The sequence below is a fragment of the Mauremys reevesii genome, linkage group 21 (genome assembly GCF_016161935.1).
Source record: "Mauremys reevesii isolate NIE-2019 linkage group 21, ASM1616193v1, whole genome shotgun sequence".
NCBI classification, from domain to species: domain Eukaryota; kingdom Metazoa; phylum Chordata; order Testudines; family Geoemydidae; genus Mauremys; species Mauremys reevesii.
In genome coordinates this window covers 12,957,467-12,977,093 of record NC_052643.1, presented here as the reverse complement: position 1 = coordinate 12,977,093, position 19,627 = coordinate 12,957,467, and the positions used below count along the sequence as shown (strand labels likewise).

General features: G+C 47.6%; 1 protein-coding gene across 2 annotated transcripts in view; it reads left to right on the top strand.

Annotated features, from left to right (window-relative positions):
• ACAP3 (ArfGAP with coiled-coil, ankyrin repeat and PH domains 3) overlaps positions 1 to 19,627 on the top strand; it is a 161,358-nt gene that overhangs the window by 40,028 nt on the left and 101,703 nt on the right. The window contains exon 1 of one of the 2 annotated variants that reach the window (XM_039509229.1): positions 2,613 to 2,702. The exons of the other annotated variant lie outside the window; for it this stretch is intronic. The gene's annotated coding sequence lies outside the window, so the exon portion shown is untranslated. Of the gene's footprint in view, positions 1 to 2,612; positions 2,703 to 19,627 lie in introns of those variants that run through there. 2 annotated transcript variants of the gene reach the window in all.

The following is a 19,627-nucleotide window of genomic DNA, read 5'->3' as shown; positions in this document are numbered from 1 at the left end:
AATACCCTGAGCCATCCAGTCCTCCTTGTAAAAGTCATGCCATCTGTACTAAGGAAACTGAGACCTCAAGATGTTGCTGAAGAGGGAAAAAATGGTGGCAAAATAGGAAGGTGGGTTTAAAACAAAACATTAAAGGGTCGGCATATTAGGCTAAGGGGCTTTTTCTCATCTTCTTAAAATTCCTTGTGTTCTTATGAAAGGCCACATAGCAGGGAATACATTTTTAGGGTATGGATGGACTGATGGATGGACGAAAAGGTGCTGTCGCATGGTTGGATGAATAGAAGGCTGTTGAGTGGATCAGTGAATGATTAGATGGATGGAGCTGAAGCATGACACTTTTCAGCCTTGCAGACAGGGAGTCTTTGTGTCTGTAGCTTTCATCCGTTCCACAGTGTTTTCCTGCTGCATGCTGGCTAAGGAAGTTTACCCTCTTGGGAGGCGAAAGGTGTGAATTTTGAAAAACAAATGGCAGAGCTTAAAGTTGGAGGGTTGCATCCACTCATTTATCTTCCAATGAACAGAGCAGAGCTCTGCAAAAGCATTTCAGAGCATGAGAGCTACGCCAGACAAGTTCTTTATGACTCTGGAGGAATCTCTTTAGAAAGGAAAGCTATAGCAGACCGCACAACAGTGAATGTTTAAAATTACAGTCAGTGGGGAGGATCTTAGCTGATACTGGGATAGCTTCTAGGAGAGATGCAAATTGGGATGAATGAAACATACTGCTTTCCTGCTGAGAGGTTTAATCTGGCTAAATCTATAGCACCATTATGCTGGCAGGAAACCAGGCAGAAATCCATCAGGAGCCTGCCTGGTTTAGTTGAAAGTTTTGTCGAAATCAATATGTTCCCACAAGACATTTTGATTGAGATGAATCCACATTTTCAGCTGGAAAAACCTTCTGTTGGAAAATTTCTGACCAGCTCAATATGTTGGCTACATATAGGTCCCCTTGGATGTCTTTCTAAATGAACGGCTCTAGCTTAGCCAGAAGATCTGGGCTTGATCTACGAATCAGCTGGCGAAGTTCTGTGGCCTGTGTTATGCGGGAGGTCAGACTCTAGATGATCATCTGACCCCAGTGCCTATGAATTTATGAAGTCACTCAGTTTTGCCACCAATTTCAATGGTTGCATCTATGTTGATTTTCTCTTTAAGACCTTCCACTGTTTCATTAGCAGTGATATAACCCCCCGTCGATGGGAGCATTCGTGTAGCCTTGCCAAGGGCACTGTAAGAATTTTCTGAAGCGCAGCACAGCCTGCAGAGTGCTGAGTGGTTTTGAAAATCTAGCCACGTGCATCCCAACAGGAGCTGCCAGTGGCTGAGCACGGTTGAAAATCTAACCTTTAGGTGGGTGCCTAACTGGGAACTGAGCTCATGTTAAAATCTGCCCCTTGGTCAGAGCAGGTCTAGAGGACATGGGGGTTCCGCTGCAGGTGATCCCGTGTGACTTTGCTCTCGCCAGTGAAGCCAGGCTGGCAACAGTCCAAAACAAAACACTAGCCCAGCCATGGCCAGCGAGGCCAGGACGGGGCTCAGGGCAAGGAACTGTCACCCAGCAGGGCGAACAGGGGAAGCCCAGCTGAGCAGAACACAGCTCTAGGGTTGTGGCTCACAACTGAATTCCTGTGGCAGGGGACGAGTAGCAATCGGTGCAAGTGGATATTGTCCATAGAATGGGCCAGTGTAGTTGCCTCTCCCAGACTTAATGGGAACAAGAAGCGAAGTGTGTTTGTTTGTGATGGTTTTGGGGACGGGGTGATATTTATCACTGTAATTACAGTAAGAGGGACCCCTGTGGTTGGCATTCTGGCGGTGTATCGCAGGAAGATTTATCATAGGCCTAGCCTCGAAACTAGCCCTGGGCTGTTGCCACCACAGTCTCTCTTTCTCACTCTTCCAGCACTGCCGAAAACGCCAGCTGCCAGGCGAGCTTGTATACCAGGCTGGGGATGTCACAAAAGGCTGCAGTTTTGAAAGCAAAAGTGTGTGTGGTGGGGGAATCAAATTAAAGGCGCCATCTTGCACACGTTGGAGTAAATGGCAAAACTCCCCTTACAAGGAAAACGTGAAGGATGACTGCCAAAGGGCCAGATCTCCTACTGATGTAAATTGGCACAGCTTCATTAAAGTTAATGCTGGTTTACATCAGCTGAGGATCTGGCTCTCAGAGGGGAAAAGAAGGAATTGCTTGCAGATGCGGGCGTGCTGCTGCCCCTTGCTTTGCTAATGCAGCTCACTCCTCATGCACTGTCCTCCCCCGCTATTCTAGAGCTGGGCTCCCTCCACTCACCCTACGTCTGACCTGCAGCCCCTGTTCTGTTCCAGAAGTGGGGCCCCTCTACAGCTCTGCCAACGCACCTCACACCCGACCTGCAGCTCCTCCTGCTGGCTTTTCCCATACAGCTCTGGCAATGCACCTCAAAACTCCTTTGTATTCCAGTCCTGGGTTTCTAATGAGCAGAATCTGCTGGTCATGCCAGACTGTGTGTGTGACAGAAGAAGGGGGGAGCTGGGAGGAAAATAACATTTGCTGTGCAGCAATATCCATAATAGACTAAACAAAATATTATATACATCTGCAGTCCAGCTAACCCAGCGTCTCAGGATGGACGGCTAGTGGAATTTAGTGTTGTCTGCCTAATACAGCATGGTGACTTTTTTTCCCAAGATGACAAGTTTTCTGTCCATTTCTGGTGAGTCTTTAGCACAGAAACTGCCTGAAATTTAGCATACAGGCCAGCAGTGCTACATAATAGAGTGGAGGGCTGGGGATTGTTTGGTAAAGAGGGGTCTGTTCTCCACCCACAGAGCTGTTGATTTCCTATTATGTCAGTAGAAATTACACTCTGTCGTGGAGAGAAGAAGAGATTCCACAATGTGTATTTTCGTGCCAAGATACTTGTTACCAAAAAATGGGCCCACAAATTTAAAGGGACGCCGTCAGGTTAAAAACCCATTGCTAAAAGAATTCTCTTTCCTCTGTTAGTGCTGAAACTGTGGAACCAGAGAGAATGTTAGAAATCTGATTTGCTTTTTACCCTTTACTTTTTGCATTTCGCTCAGGTTAGTGAATCAATTTCACATCTTGCTCAGCCCCCAGTGTAGCTTCATTATTGGATGCTTAATGCTCTGTTTTGCAGTGTATCACTTGGCTATCACCACCACATATGTGGGATACTGTAAATAACCCCCCCTTTCTGTGCTTAGCTTTGACAAATCTGCCGTGGAACGACTAATTGACTACTGAATCTAGGCTGGTCAGTTTCACGTCTTGGACCAAATTCATCCTTAGCGTAACTCCACTGAGCTTGATGGGAGTCACTCCCGCAGGAGCTGCTGACTCTAACGAGCTTATCACCAGTCTCGGGATATTGGGTGTTTTTCTTAAAGTCCCAACTCCCACAGGCAGGGGATCACTTGAGAATCTCAACTTTCATTTAAAAAACAAAAAGTAAATTTCATGCCCAGGTGGTTTCAGAGAAAACCTTGAACCCAAAAGGCTCAAAACCCAGAAGGCAAATTAAAAAATATAAATCCAAATTTATTATTTTTAAATATCTCGTGAGTTTTAAACTAATCTCATGGTTGTTGGGTTGTTTTTTTTTGGGGGGGGGGGGGATGGGGAGGGAGTCTGGTTCCCGGTCTCTGAATGTTTCGAACTGGCATTGCTGCTCTAAAGGCAAATCCAGAGCTCTTGTCTCTAGTCAGCGTCACATTCGACTTCCCATGCATTAGCCCAATGTCGGTGCATTTGGGTTTCTAAAATTTCTGGGGAGTGTTTAACGCCTTCCCCTCCCACCACCAACCAACCAACCAACCAACCAAACAAACAAACACGCCTTCCTTCCCATATCTGTACTGACATTTAAAAACAAAAAGAATTGTGAGAAGATTTCTAGTAACGTAGCAAAGCTGCAGTTTGACCTACTGCCACTGCTGAGGAATCAGCATTTTCCCCACGTTGTCTAGATCTGGTCTTAGATGCTCAGATCTGATTAATAGGCTTGCTCAGTGTCTGCCCTTTTATGTTGGGCTCCCATTTGTTAGCAAACACACCTCTTGAACGTCGTGCACCAAATTTTTCTTTAATTCTAACCAAGGCACATGGAGCCAACCTGTGGAAAGCTTTCAGTGGTTTACTGCCTTGCTTCTGTCTTAGCCAGATGTGCTTTGGCCTGCTGATCTTGGAGAATCTGGATGACTAGGCACCCATGGGTGCATGCCTACCAGCACCTGCCAGTAACTCCCCGCTCTGCTTCTCTTCAGACATGTTGCTGGATCTCATTGTTGCAGCAAATGGTTTCACACAGAATTTTTTTTGCTGTGGCCGCTTAGCAATCCATCTTTACTCAGCAAAATATATAATTATGTGCTTAACGTTAGGTGTGTCCTTAAACCTGCTGACTTCAATGTGACTGAGGCATATTTTTAAAGGTAAGTATGTGCTTAAGTGCTTTGCTGAATACAGATGGGCTTAAGCAAGTGACTAAATGCTTTGCTGAATCGGGGCCTCTTTCCTTTAATGTCCTTTACGAAAGGGCATAAAAGCCACCCGAGTGGCATTTGCTAGGCCCTTAACTTAACCTACCTTTGTTAGTTTTCTCATTGAGCCGCTCTTGTATCAAAGGAGAAAGCAGGGAACTGGGAGTTAGGAGTTCTGGGTTCTTTTTTTCATGTTTGTCACTGACTTACTATATGAACATGTGCAAACTGCTGAAGTTCTCTGCCTCAGTTTCCCCAGCTGTAGCATGGGGACAATAATGCTTTCCCTACTTAACGGGAGGCCATGTGATATAAGGCCTAATTAATGTCTGTGATGTGCTTTGCCCTTATAAGTCTCTTTCATTTGAGGACCTCAGACACATCAGGGCATTACCTTAAAGATTCCAGCCAAGTGGTGTTTAAAAAAAATATTATTGTTGCGGCTAATCCAGACTGCAGCCCTCAACCAAAACAAACCAAGCGCCAGCTTGCTGGGTGTCCCATGCATGTGCGCGCGCACACATGCACACACATGCACACACACACACACACAGACATGCAGCAAGCTGGGGCTGCAGTAATGACTCATGAAAAATCTCTCTCTCTATCTCCATACATATCCATCCCTCTGTCTTTCTATCTTTGGGCTTATAATCACCAGGATATCTGTCGGGGGGCTGGAATCTTTAAGGTAAAATCTAGTAAATGGGATGGCCGCAGAAAAGTGGGTTAGTTTCCAGACCTAACAAGTGTGAGAGCAACTCAGTTTTGCATCCCTAAAGGGTAGCTAGCGTATTTCATCCGAGCATCTCAAAGAGCGTCGCAGTCGTTCAGGAAGCCTTCCCAACCCCACTGTGGGCGGGATAAGCATTGTGATCCTTGTTTCACAGAAAGGACAAAACAGGCAGGAGAACGTAAGTGAAGCCAGATCACTTATTCACCCAACAAATCCAGGGATCCTGAGCCCTCTTCTATAACCACTAGCCGCACGTGCAAGTTTGGGGTTAGGTTTTTAAAGCCATGTGCACGTATCTGTAGGTGACAGTCACGCCATGCACCATTTGAGCCCTTCTTTAAAGACTTGCGTGGTGCTTGGTCCTTGTGCTGACCTCCCGCACAGGAGTGACTTGCATCCTGATGGGCACACACTGCTATGGAACTAATTTATGCATTGGAAAGCCCCAATGTACATGACCATATAGGTGCTTAACAACGATTAGCCCCAAGTGAGCCAGTAAATACTGAAAGGGCCCCGGCTGCATTCCTCACAGGCTCTAAGTACCATATGGGACAGTTTCCCAAAATCCTCGGCTCGGCTCTGCTCCTCTGCCCATTTGGACCCCCCTCTGCTCTCTGTCTGGAGCTATGACTTCCGGCACAGCCAGCCAGTTGGAACCCAAAAAGCATCTCTCGCATTTCCTCTGGCTACTCGGCCCTCTAGTGAAGTGAGATCCGTGACCAAAGGGCCTACCGCTGCTGCTTGTCTCGGGATAGCGGGAAGCATCGAGGTGGTGGCAGGCCTCAGGGACACAGAGCCAAGTCCAGAGCTAATGCAAAGCAAGTGCAACTCCGCCGAGGAAAATAACCCCACCACTCTAGGTCAGATCCAGGCCTGCCGAACATCAGCACAAGTCCACCGAGGCCACTATAGCGGCAATCATTTACCCCAGGGCCCAGAGAGGAATGAATTTGGCCCATAGAGACATTTTAAGATCTTAAAGTGTTATGGTTTTTAAAAAACTGTGGGGCTTAAATAGAAGAGCCCTGGCCAGTTGGAGAGGAGCAGGCAAAGAGAGCAGAGGTTGAGCTCTGGGTGGGTGAGAAGGCGAGGCAGGGCTAAGGCTCAGACCAGGGAGCAGGAAAGGCCCAAAGGGAAGAGTTTATGTTTATGTTGCTGCAGGACTTTGAGTGACCCGGCAGGAACCTAGCTGGAGAGACGAGCCCGAGGGACCGAGCTGGAAGGTGGGCAGAGCTGTGGAAGAGCCGCTGGGACACAGGCCGAGTGCCTGCTGCACTACGCAATGTCTCTGGGCTGTACACGTCTGTATGTGCCTTCCCGACACAATCTGCTCTTGGGCTTGTCTCCTCACTCGGGTTTGTGTTTCGCCTCACACCTCTGGCTGCGTCGATCCAGGAGACACGGGAACTGAGGCCCCGTGCAGCACAGCTCAGCACTCAGTGCAGACGGGGACTGTCGCCTTCAACACTGCCTCACTTGGCCATGGGTTAGACAGCACCATGTTAAGCAAAACAGTCTCCGTCTAGGCGGACTATTTAACGCTGCGTCGCTTGCCACGACTCCTCAAGGTGACGTTCTGTCCCAATATGATTGCCCAGTGCCCCCGAGCCTTTTGAGCCTTGTCTATCTGCCCTTATTGTCATAAGTGCTCAATGATTTATTTCACAGAGGTGACGGCTGCCGTCTTGGCAAACGTGCCCAGAATAGAACTGGGGCGCTCCAGAGGTAAAAGCATGAGCTGCTTCGGCTCCAGAACCAGGCTCTGCAGGCGGGGGATAGGCTGTGACAGACCCAGATCCTGTGTGGATCAGGGATACAAGGCACACACCGAGCAGTGGGTTACACTGCCCCCGGTGCAGGGTCCTGTTACAGGGGTATAGCATTTTCTACAGTAACAGATAAAAAGGGTGGGTGGGTGGGTGGGTGGAAAGGGAGGCATACGCAGTGGTGCGGCCTAATATAACAAGGGTTTTATTGGCATGAGTCTGGAATGGCCAGATTATTCAGTAGTGTTGAGCTTATGCAGGTCATGCCCGAGGAGTGGGTGATCCGGTCAGAAATCGATTAGTGGGCAGAGTGAAGCTTAGGTGGCCAGTTAGCATCTGGTTCTGCAATTCATCACACGGTATTCACCGCTGCGTCAGTGGGATACCGGGAATAAATCCTGTCCCCTTGCCGAGTCGGCTGTAGAGCTCCGCTCTTGCCAGTGAAAGGAGTTCTGACCTCAGTCAGTTAAACTAAACCATGGTAAAACTCTGAGGAGTTCATTCTTGAAAGGCTTCTCATTCTTTCCTGATCTGGAGGGAGCCACTTTCATCCCTAAACCCTTTCCTTGCTCGAGTGATTCACATGGGCAGTACTGCTGCCAGGATGGGAAGCTTTGCTGGGTCTGTACATAGTCAGCCCCCATGGGGTTATTTTTTTAGGATTTGCTGTTGTTGAAACATCAATTTGTAATTTACTGCCCTCCCTGGGACTCTAGTGTTTCCAGTTCTGAGGATGGCCGTTGAGGTCACTGCAGATAGCATTCCCCGACTGCGTGCAAAGGCTGCACTGGGCTGTCTCGCTCGGGGTCAGCGAGGTTAAGGGCCCACAATTAATTGCCAGGACATTTCTTTCCAAGTGAGGAGTGTGATGGATCCCAGCGTGCATGCTGCCTGCACAGAGGTAGTGTGAGGAGTAGGATGAGCAGATGCTAACTAGGGAGAGGGAAATTGCAGGGTCCTTCAAATCTGTGCAGTCCCGTGCATTTCACAGAAGGCGGTGAGAGTACCTTTCCGATTTGCAGGTGTTGGAAACATGCTGGCTTCCAAGTCCTGTTGGTGGTGGCAACACTGTACAGTCTTGGCTGATTTACCACTCAGCAGGTGGTAAATACAGGAGAATGATGCAGTTTTCTGCACACCTCTCTTCCAATGAATGGATTTAGCAAGGTTCATCGCTTCTGTCTATTGACTGGAATCACTTCCTCCTCCTCCTCCTCGTTTGAATTTGCTGGGTTTCCTCTTTGTCTCTCTGGACCCGAGTATCTCCACTCCTGAGTGTTTGGTTCGTCTAAGGCCAGCTAAGACAAGATGCTGAGAATCCCTCCTAATCCATTCAGGAAAATCATCATCAGGTAAACCGCAGCCTCTGTTTGGCAGCAAATCACGTGACTCCTTTTGTACCATGTGGTCAGAAAGCTTATTATCCACAGTCTGGAGAGAGTAACATGTCAGCCATGGGCATGTGTTGTAGGTGGGGTTGGTCCTGCTTTGAGCAGGGGGTTGGACTAGATGACCTCCTGAGGTCTCTTCCAACCCTAATCTTCTAAGATTCTGTGTGCACCAAGCTGCAGATTCTTTTCTCTGGCAGACATTGTTTGCCTGAACATAAGAATGGCCATACTGAGTCAGACCAATGGTCCATCTAGCCCAGTATCCTGGTTTCTGACAGTGGCCAGTGCCAGGTGCTTCAAAGGGAACAAACAGAACAAAGAAATTATTGTGTGATCCACAGCCTGTCCTCCGGTCTCAGCATCTGCAGTCAGAGGCTTAGGGACACACAGAGGAGGGAGTTGCATCCCTGCCCATCTTGGCTAATAGCCAGTGACGGACCCATCCTCCATGAACTTATCCAATTCTTTTTTAACCCAGTTATACTTTTAAATATTCTTACCAATTCTGTTCTGCTTTTGCTGTGAGGATCAGATACTGATCTAACAAGTGTTCATCTGTGATCAAATATTACTCCTAACCTACTTGCCAATATTCTCTGAAGGCTCCATATGTCTGAGCCTTTGACTTTCTAGTTTTTCCTCGGGGAACCACCAGTCTGGAATAAATGGAACAATTGTTCATGTGTTCAGCCCTGAAAGCTGCCCTGGCTCCTTGGTCCAGCCGGGTTTCTTTCGAACTTGATTCAGCACTGAATATAGCAAGTCCTGGACCTCCATCCAGTTAAAGTTTCAATCTCTCTTATTTTATCCAATCTCTCTTATTTTATTCATCCCCATTCAGTGCTCGAAAGACCAAGAGGCTAGCAATCCTGTTGCATCAGTTAAATCTAGTCCACCTTCACGTGCCATTGTGTTTGAGCCTGGTCCTTGGTACGATTCCTTGTGTGTAGGCCATTCAGAGCAGGGTTATAACTCTGTGTATCTTGGTCGTGAGAGGAGCCCGTAATTAGCTCTCCACTGGTCTGTTGTGTCTGCTGCTTGGTGCCTTTGTAACCGGAGTGCGAGGAACTGACAGGCCCCTGCAGTGTCATGCGTTTAGCAGCAGCTGGTAGGAAATGTTCTAATCCTTATTTCATAAAGGGGAAGGAAATAGGTAAAAAAAATCATGGCTTCAGGCTCATTTGGGATGATACTCAGGTGCCCCTTGTGGAGCTGAGGCGTTTGAATGGGAGGGGAGGTACCAGTTATAAAGAGGATGTTGGTAAGATACCCACCACCTTACACACATACCAATATATATGCAATAAACCGGGGTAAGCACGTCTTATGCTTCAAGGCATCAGCTGATCATCGTAGGGACCCGGAAGGAACCTCCCTTACCCCATGGACAGCCAGCATTACGCCATTGGCCATTATGAGAGTTTTATCTTCACTTAAAGGTCAGGTCATGCCAGCATCCCAAGACTGGACTTTGCCACCGGGTGTGGGGAAGCCCCTGTTTGTATGTATTGCAGTCAACTGCCCAGTGGTCACAGCTCCAGTCACTGTGTGTCAGGGTTTTTTTATGTTCACAGCTAACAAAGATTCTGCTTTAGCTCGAACGTCAGGGGCCTGAGCTTGGGAAGCTACAGAATCTGGTTGTTGCTGTGAAGTTCTGAGCTGCCACGGCATGGAACAGCTGTGTGGCTATGTGGTTGTTCTGTGACCGTTTCCTGTAATTCCATGCACTTAAGAACTAGTGGGTAAAAGGTTTATATTGGCCTGTTTCACGCATGACTGCTTAAAAGCCACGTCAGTGTTTGGAGCTGGGGCTTTGATGCTCAGGAAAACGGTTGATTCGTCACCAGTGAGAGTATGTCAGTCATCATAGTAACAAATCATAACAACTGCCTTTCCATAGCCCCTTCGGTCTGAGGCTCTCGAAACACTGTAGATGTTAAGCCTCACAACACAGCCCTGCGAAGCAGGTGTTATTTCCCCCATTTTACAGATGGAGAAACTGATGCAGGGGAGGGGTTAAATGAGTTACCCAGGATCACAGTGCGAGCCAGATGACCAAACGCAGCAGTCCTGTCTCCCAGGCTTCTACTCTAAGCTACCAGAAAACACTCTCTCCAGCGTCTTCAGACCCCACTCCTGGAATAAGTTAGCAAGGCCCGGTCACTGCAGCTGAAAGGAGACGCTTCTTCGGGACTGTAAACTCAGCAGTCACGTACCTTGCCAAAGCGTCGGATAAACATTTACATTTCCTGCATGCGTGTACGCTGCAGCTGGCAGTGCCCGGAGAAATACCCCTTCCCTTTGCACTAGCATTTGGCTGGGAGCAATCAGAGAGGGGCTGAGGAAGGCTGAATTCCCAACAATTCCTGAGGTTCCCACACTTGAGACTCACAGAAGTCCTAAATACATTGGCATGGGCTGCTGGCAGCAGCTTTGGGTTGTGGGGGGACAGGCGGGGGCACGTGTGGAAGCGAGGTGGTGGGAGGGATGAGAGGGGAAGGGTGGAGGAATCTGTGTCTGATCTCCCTGCAGCGGACAGATGGTCTTCGGAGAGGATCCAAGGAGGAAATCTAGATCAGACAGGCAAAAGTTCAGGGCGAGCTGGCTGGCTGCCTGGCAGGGTTCAGAGTGTGCTGCTGTATCAGGGCGTTAGAGGAGATAAATGCCTCGCGCTGCGGGAGGGAAATCCTGAGGCGTAACTAAGCACTGCAGGGGCTGAGATGCTCCCCAGGGGCACTGCTCCCAGTTGGAAGGATCAGGGGACTTTTCCATAGGAACGATCTCAGCATTAACTCTCCAGCTATCACTAACTTGCTTGCAGAAGTGCTCCCTCCATCCTTTGCGTTGGAGCCATCCATTCCCGAAGCCTTCTTGAGTCTAGCATGAAATATAACGGGAGACATTTGCCTTCTGTCTTGGATCAAGATCCTGGCACAGCCCAGATGTATCTCCCCAGATTGTCTCGTGCAGTGTCTGTTTGTAGCCATCAGCCATGGGCAAATGCTTAGCGACAAGAAGACACAGCGGTGGCATTACGAGCAACAAGGTGGAAAGACAAGTGACTTTAATCATCTGAGAAGGGCAGTGATCTCCCTGGAACACATGGGTCCTCATTTTCCTCTCATTTACCCCATGTGATCTGACCTCACTGTCAGTGTATTGTCACTGACTTCAGAGACTAACACCCGGGTGAGTGAAACCAGAACAAGGACTTCACGGGTGGGATTTTCCAAGGCACTTAGAGTTGTCTTGACTCTGCTGCCTGTGAAGGCTATGGGAGTTTTACCATTGATTTCAATGGGAGAAGAGTTAGGCGAATCCTGCACGGTTGGGAAAATGCCACCCCACAGCCTTATCGCTGCTATGAAGTGGAATTTACCAATGGAGACACTGGAGTTATTTAACCACTTCCCCAGGTCAGGTCAATCTGGGACTGAGCTACTGTCTGATGTCAATTCAGTGACCCCTGGAGCTAGCTGAACATTTTCTACATATGAAATTTCAACAGATTTTTTTAAAATTTCTACACACACACACACACACACATGTGGGTTGGTGGGTGAAAGTGTGATATAGTGCAGAGTTTTCATGACATTATTTTCTTATTTGTCCGTCAACAACTAAGATGGCTGAAATGCTTCAAAATTTGAAATTTTGATGAAAAAAAGGGGGGTGGGAGTTCATGAAAACGGCACAATTTCTCCCTTGCCCCTTGTTTTCTGATCAGCTTGAATGGCCAAAGTGGAGTGAATTTGATGGGTCTTTGTCCAGTTCCCAATGGACAACTGACCTTAACCATCACCCTAGCTCACTGGTTTTCAACCTTTTTTCATTTGCAGACCCCTAAAAAATTTCAAATGGAGGTGAGGATCCCTTTGGAAATTCAACCTGTGCTCCTAATATAGAAGTCTTAGACTGAAAACTGACTGAACAGAATTACAAATGTTGCACAAATGCTCGGCTTGGCATTTGATGCAGCCTGAGAAAGGCCCCTAAACTGTGGGCTGCTATGGCAACAACAACACTTCCAGGTTTCGACCTGTAGGTGGGGCTATTCACATACTTTTGATTGATCAGAAAACCCGAATGCCTTTTCTGGGATCTGAAACTTTATTTTCATAGTCACCTTTCGTGGACCCCTTAGACATAGTCTGTGGTCCTCCAGGGGTCCACGGACCACATGTTGAAAACCACTGCCCTAGTTGGTACTAAATAGCCTTCTTAGCAATGTCATTACTGAGGCCACCGGTCTGATTCTCCTCTCACCTAAGCCAGTTTTATGCTGGTCTAACTCCATTGATTGCATTGGAGTTTGTCCTGATTTACCGTGATGAGAGAGGAGAAGCAGACCCCAATGGCCATGGAAACTTCCTTAAATCACTGGAGTTGGTTCCCCTACTGAGAAGTGAATGAGTGTGGCAGAATTTGCATGGATGAGACCAATGCTGTCCCTGCGCTGTGAGTCCACTGGGGATATCAGACTCCCGGGCAGACTAGCTGGCTCCTTTCAGCAGCACTAAATCCATGCAACAAATTATTATTAATACTAATTAATCATTTACACACACACACCCCCGCCTCTGAAGTGTGTAGAGTTTCCATTTACCCAGGCTGCCCTTTGTGCGTTGTTCCCAAGTCATTTAAAGAGCTGTGTCTTTAAGAAGGCATGAATGGAGGTGCAGAAAGGCAGCGGTAGAGGCTGGCAGGAGAGCTAAAAGGAAGTCTTGATTATAAATTGTTATTATGCGACAGAGCTTAAAAACCATCAGCTCTTGCTGACTGTTAAGGAAGCAGCTCAGTGGGGCTGCAGCTGGCCCATGCCCAGGCAGTTCAGAAAGGAGAGCTAATAGGAAGAAGGCAAACGAGACGCAGATGGCAACAGACTTCATTGACCCTGACCCTCAGCTGGGGAGCAGGGAAAGCCTCAGGTGCATCTTAATCCCAAATTAACACACTGCCTTCAGGCCTCCCATCTTTGCTGTGTGTAATTAAGAAGTGTGAGTGCTTGGTGTCTGTGTCTGGCTCCTGGCACCCACGGGGGTGACGGTTCAAGGATGGATAGAAGGGATCAGCATATTAGACTCCTTGGGGGGCCTGCCGCTGAGGGTGGGTTCCTGCAGCCCATTTCTCCTGTTCCAGGTTCTGGTGACACACTGCAGGCCCCTCCAGTTCTGGGTTAAATCCTCAGATGGGAGTGGATGTGATATCTAGCGACTAGGGCTGGGGGCTGGGGCTCAGGACTCTTGGGTTTTACTCGTGGCTCTGTTGTGTGATGTTGGATGAGTCACTTTCCCTCTCTGTGCCTCGGTTTCACCATCTGTGAAACAGGGCTGACAACACTGCTTCCTGCCTAGCAGCATGGGGCTTCATTACTGTTTGCAAAAGGCTTTCAGTTCCTCTGGCCAAAGGTGTTAGCGTAAGTGTGAAGTATTATTACTAGCAGCAGCTAATAGGGGAAACCCTTTCCCCAGCTCCCTGCTAGGTCTGGAAAGGGAAAACCCTGCAGCTCCGTTACATCATGTGTCACTAACCCACAATGTACCAGATGTGTCAGAGGGATACCGGTGTGGCATTGTGCTTGCAGAGCCTGGAAGATTCAGCCCCTGGAAAGTGGTTAAGATCTCGGAGTGGGTGACAGCTCTGCCGCCTGGGATTCCGATGGCCATAATACTTGTGTATAACATAGTGTGGACAGACAGACAGATGCTGATGTTGTTCCCCTCTTCCCCCCATATGAGAACTGCAAACTCACTACAGCTGTGGCCTCGAGAAGCAATCTAACCTAGACCCTCCTTGCCCCTGAAAGTAGGATGTTCAGACGGTATTTTATTACACTGGCTGTCATTTCATTACCCTGGGAGCCCTCCCATCTCCAAACGCCACCCCGTGGCTTCTGCTAATCTTCCTCAGGGCCCCTTATCGCCTCCTGCCTCCTGAGCATCATGCCACTGGCCCCATGCCATTTCCACTAGGAAATGCGAAAAGCCACACAAATCAAGTCCTAGCTTTGAACTGGAAGCCACAGCAATTACTGGATCTGTTCGCCATGGAGATAGTCACCATGGAGCTGTTGCCATAGTGGTGGTTGCTCATAGTGAGAGAGAGAGAGATGCAAAATAATGTTTAAAAAAAAGAGGTTTAAAAAAACCTGTTGTTTGTTTTTTTTAATCAGCCGAGTATTAGTGAGGTCAGCAATTGCTCCATCAAAGCTTTCCCTAGCCTCTACTTTCCATTTTTCTAAGGATCCTTATTTAAAAACCTGTTTAAATGTCGGTGTTTCATGGTAACAGCTAACAAAGGGGAATTACAGAACAACTCGGTGATGGTGTTCCCCACCCCAGGCCAATGAACTCAGCACCCTCATCTCTTGCAGAAATGTCCCATGGGATTTCTCGTGACCCCGGAAGGTCATCGCCTTCATTTCAAACCTCCTCCAGCAGCACAGCACCCCTAGGAGCACGTGGGGACGTCAGAAAGCTTTCCTTTGAGGAACTTGTGCGCTGTTTTTTCAACACAGAAAGTCTCTGCTCCTTTGGATGGGAGCTTGGCAGCTGCTAGTGATCAGGATGTTGGTGTTTCGGGGGGAGGGAACGGAGTAAGAAGCAGCCATGTCTGTTCCAAACTCCCTCCCTTGGTTTGATCCAGGGAAGAGAGGAGCTAATTCCACCTGGCTGGCTCTCTGAAGGCAGGGATCAGTTGCAGTCTATTTCCAATAAACCACAGTCAGATTTCATAAATAATCCTCATCCTCATCATGCTTTGCCCACCTAAGCTCTTGGCTCTCAGAGCACTAGCCCAGCGTTACTTAATCACTCCTTCCAGCACCAGAGGGATTCGTTTCACACTTTTACAAATGAGAATGAGACACAGAGACGTGTGGTAAGTGGCTCCCCCAGGGTCACACAGCAAGTCTGTGACAGAGTCAAGAAGACAGTCTGGGAGTGCTGGCTCCCAGTCCTGTACTCTAGACCAGTGGTTCTTCACCTTTCCAGATGACTGATTTGTCTTGCATACCCCAAGTTTCACCTCACTTAAAAACCTGAGCTTTGGCTTCAGCCCCGTGCAGATTTCTGCCCTGGGCCCCAACGAGTTTAATGCCGGCCCTGGTGACCCCATTAAAATGAACTCGCCCACAGTTTGGGAAGTGGTGATAGCATATAGACCAGTATAACAGTCATTTTCTGTAGGAAATTGTAATTTGTACTGACTTCGCTAGTGCTTTTTATGTAGCCTGTTGTAAAACTGGACAAATATCTATCTGAGTTGATATCCCCCCCCGCAAAACCTGCGTACCCCCAGGGGTACACGTACCCCTGGTTGAGAACCACCTCGACAACTTTCGCTCCTTATTGATCCAAGGCACTAAGCTAAAGGGGGAAGCCCTGAAAATGAATTTAAAGGGACGCTTACTCCCCCTTTTCCCCCGTGGCTTGTCATACAGCATCGGAGCTCTCAGGTGGGCAGAAAGGTTTTACAAATGTATAGATCAGGTGTCTTTGGAATCTTTGTTGTGATCAAAAAGGGGAATGTGACTCTCATGGGTGGTTAAACAATCTTTGCTGAAGCCAGAGCAGCTACTGGATTGCTTCCAACCATATCTGATGTCTGTCAGCCTCTTTTCCTGGCCACAAAAAATAGTCTTGTGTGTATTGTCATGGCAATGGCTAATTCTCCTGCTTACCTGACTCTCCTTTTGCCTGGTGGTGTTAAAGAAATGGGCTGCACGCAGCCACGTGGCTGTGATTGATGCGGTGCAGGAAGAAGTGGGTTTTCCAGGCATTACAAAGCAGTTCCTCTGCCACTCAGCATGCTGATCATGTACAGCATGAGGTGCAAAATCACAGCTCCAGATGCTAGGTTGCTGGGAGCACGGACCTATTACATGTGCAGTTTGTCGAGAGCTGAGATACTCGAGACCCCAACAAGTCTGTCTGAGTCCAGGCCCAACAAGCAATTGGGAACAGCTGGACTGCAGGAGGGGCCCCATTCAGAGTCTCCAGGGAAATCAGTGCAAGCTGGGGAAATTTGACATGCAACAATGCAAACTGATGGTGAGGAACATCCTGGCAATATGGTCTAGGGGTTAGTGCACAAGACTGGGAGTCAGGAGGCATGAATGGATGTCAATTGGAATTGGAATTGGCACTAGTGAAAAATCAGGCCCTAGGGAACTGCTCTCGCTCCTACTGAAGTCAGTGGCAGTCATTATGTTGAATTTAATGGGAGCTGGATTCGGCTCTAAGGTCCAGATCCTCAGTGGAAGTAAGGCATCTACATATCTTGGAGGATCTGGGCCTACATGCCTCCTACTGGCATCCATGAGCAGGAGCAGTCCCTGAGCATGCAGAGTTGGCCATCCAAAAGAGAAACACCTGAACTTAACAACCACTTTTGGAAATGTGAAACTCAGGGGGGCAGATTTTCAGATGCAGGAGGTGCACAATTGCACGGCGAATGTGAACAACTATCGAGATAGTGGTTGCAAATAAAGTAGCTTTGCATGGAAATGTGCCTTAATTAGCCATTTGCTTGAGCAGTCGCACAGTTTTCATGCATTTGTGCATCTAGCTAGTGTGAAAATCTGGCCCTTCATCTCTCTGTACCTTGGTTTCTCTGTCTGTAAAACGAAGAATAATGATCAAATAGACGTCCCAGTGGGACGCGAGGTTTAACTGAGCGTTGCTTGTGAAATGCTTTGACAGCCTCAGATGAAAATGATTGTTATTAAAGCAACATAATTTTGTAGAGTATTTTATGCCATTTCAAATCTCTTGCTCTTGTAAGTCCCAGAGGTAACCAAGCATTTTTTAAATGTGGTTTTACTTCTTCTTATATACCATTTACTCCAGTCTTCACTGCATGCAATATGTGGGGCACGTGTGTCTAAGACACCCAATTAACAGGGGAACGTCAATCCAAACTATGATCATTATTCCACCATGAACTAAAAAGGTGCTGACATGACACTCTAGGAAATGTATGTTGATCCCTTCATGCCTAAGCTCTTTAATAATACTGTAATACTTAATGCTAAGGCTTACTTATCTAATACTGATTATACCATACAACCTCGCTTTCCTGTAGTGCCTGTTACCTGAGGCTCTCCAAGAACTTTACAAACACGAATCATTTAGTTAATTAACTTATTAGTTAAGTCTCACGCTACTCCTGTGAAGCGGACGTCTATCATTTTAGCAATGGGGAAGCTAAGGCTCAGAGATGATTGTTGGTGATTGCCCTTGTTATGACAGGTTCTTTCGTTCTGGCTCATTGGTCCTGGCTGGCATGCAGCTCCCTACATTTTTAAGCCTGCCACGTCAGCCTGCACACTCAGACAAGTTGCAGGAAAATTGTGACTAATTCTAATCGCTGCATCTAGCTAAATGAGGTCCAGTTGGGTCATGATGCCTTCTGATACATAATGAAAGAACTTGAATGTTGTTTCATATCACTACTGTGTAATCCTATTATCATCCTCCATTTGTATTGCCCCACTGCGTCAATCCAATCCAAGCTCCAATGTGCTGGCCATTGTACTAACATGTGGAAAAACACAGTATTTGCCTTAAAGAGTTTCCAGTCTAACACAAGACACAAGTGAGGTAGGATTAGCCCCATGTTCTTTGAAAAGGTTTAATTCCACTATCTGAAGATAAGGAACATAGATTAAGAGCCAAGACCATTCAGTTATATTTCCAAATAGCAGCTCTGCTGCCCGCACCAACAGAATACTAGTCAGCCAGTGGTTTTGTTTTCCTTTTACCTGACCAAGAATGGCTGACGGGATGGTTCTGGAGACTTTGGCCTGATGACACTAGCAGTGGAAGTAGCACTGGTATCTGCTTTACAGACCTCTTGCTATGGGGAGGGATCAAACTCTGCTACTCAAAAAATTCCTTTTGATTTCAGAACCATTTGGTCATGGTGGGAATAAAAGGTTTTCCTTTCCCATGCTACTAAGGAAAGGATCTATGATGTATGGAGAGTCCACAAAAGGGTTAATGAGTTTGCATTTGACTCACCATTGGGTTTACCAACCAGTCGCATGACTGTGTGCTTGGGTGAGGTCACCTCTGGAATTTAGTGTCAAGACTGTAGCAATTTTTAGACCTTTTGTGCCCCATATTTTGTTTTCAGTTTTGTTTTGCCTCTTTTCATGCCCTCACCCACCCCCGAAATGTCATGTTTTTAAGTGATTTGGTCATGAAGACCCGCAGAACTACATGATTTTGCATGTTACGGCCAAGGCGCCAGTTTAGATCCAAAAAATGGATTATTTGGCTTGAAGGAGCATTTTGAATTTCATTAGGGATGTTTTACCCACCTTGCTTTGGTCTTCTTGGTAGAGAGTTTGTGTGGGTGGAATCTTCAAAGCCAGCTCTGCATCGGAACTCTTCAGCATAGATCGTCCCTTGGCTATTCCTCCAGAATTCATTCTCTTAATCAAAACGAGTAGTTTTTGTTCTCATTTGGTTCTGCACCCTGAAATATAATTGATACACACACAACAGAAGATTAGAAATCCCAGCAATCCAAGGCTAGCAGCCGAGTCAAGTAACATCAGCCCATCCTTGAGGTGCTGCAGGATAAATGACAAGCTGTGGTGTTTGTTTCTGAGTCTCGGTAATTATAATGGAGCTGGGATGCTAGTTTAGAGAAACTCCGGTGGCCTTTCAGAAGTTGCTGCCTTGTATTGTCAGTCAATGGCCAGAGCCCAAGGGCCGCAGGGTGAGTGAGAGGGTGAGCAATGCTTAGCATAGACTGGGATGCCACTCAGTCAGCTGTCCTAGGATGGTGCTTGAAATGCATCCCGGGGTACGTTGACTACCATATAGCTCAGGTAATGACTGCTAATTTTTCATTACTCACGTGGTTACCCTACCGGTGTGCTCCCATCCATGCCATGCAATGGTTTGGCTCTTTCACTGCTCTTACCAGTGCAATCAGGTCAGATGCAGTAAGGGCTGAAGGATGAAGCCACCAACGCCGCTGGGTTTCAGGGATAGCTCATTAGGCACAGCCCAAGCCTGACATAGCATCGCAGAACTCTACCAATGCACTTCAGCGCTGACTCACAGCACCCCCTGCCAGCCAAATCCTACCTTCACCCGCTTTGCCCGTGCACCCCTAATCCTTCCATGCGACACCACTTGAAAATCCAGTCTCGGCTCACCTACGTAGCTCTGCTGGTTGACCTCAATGTGGCCCTGTGCTCTAGTCTTGGGTTAATCTACTGATGC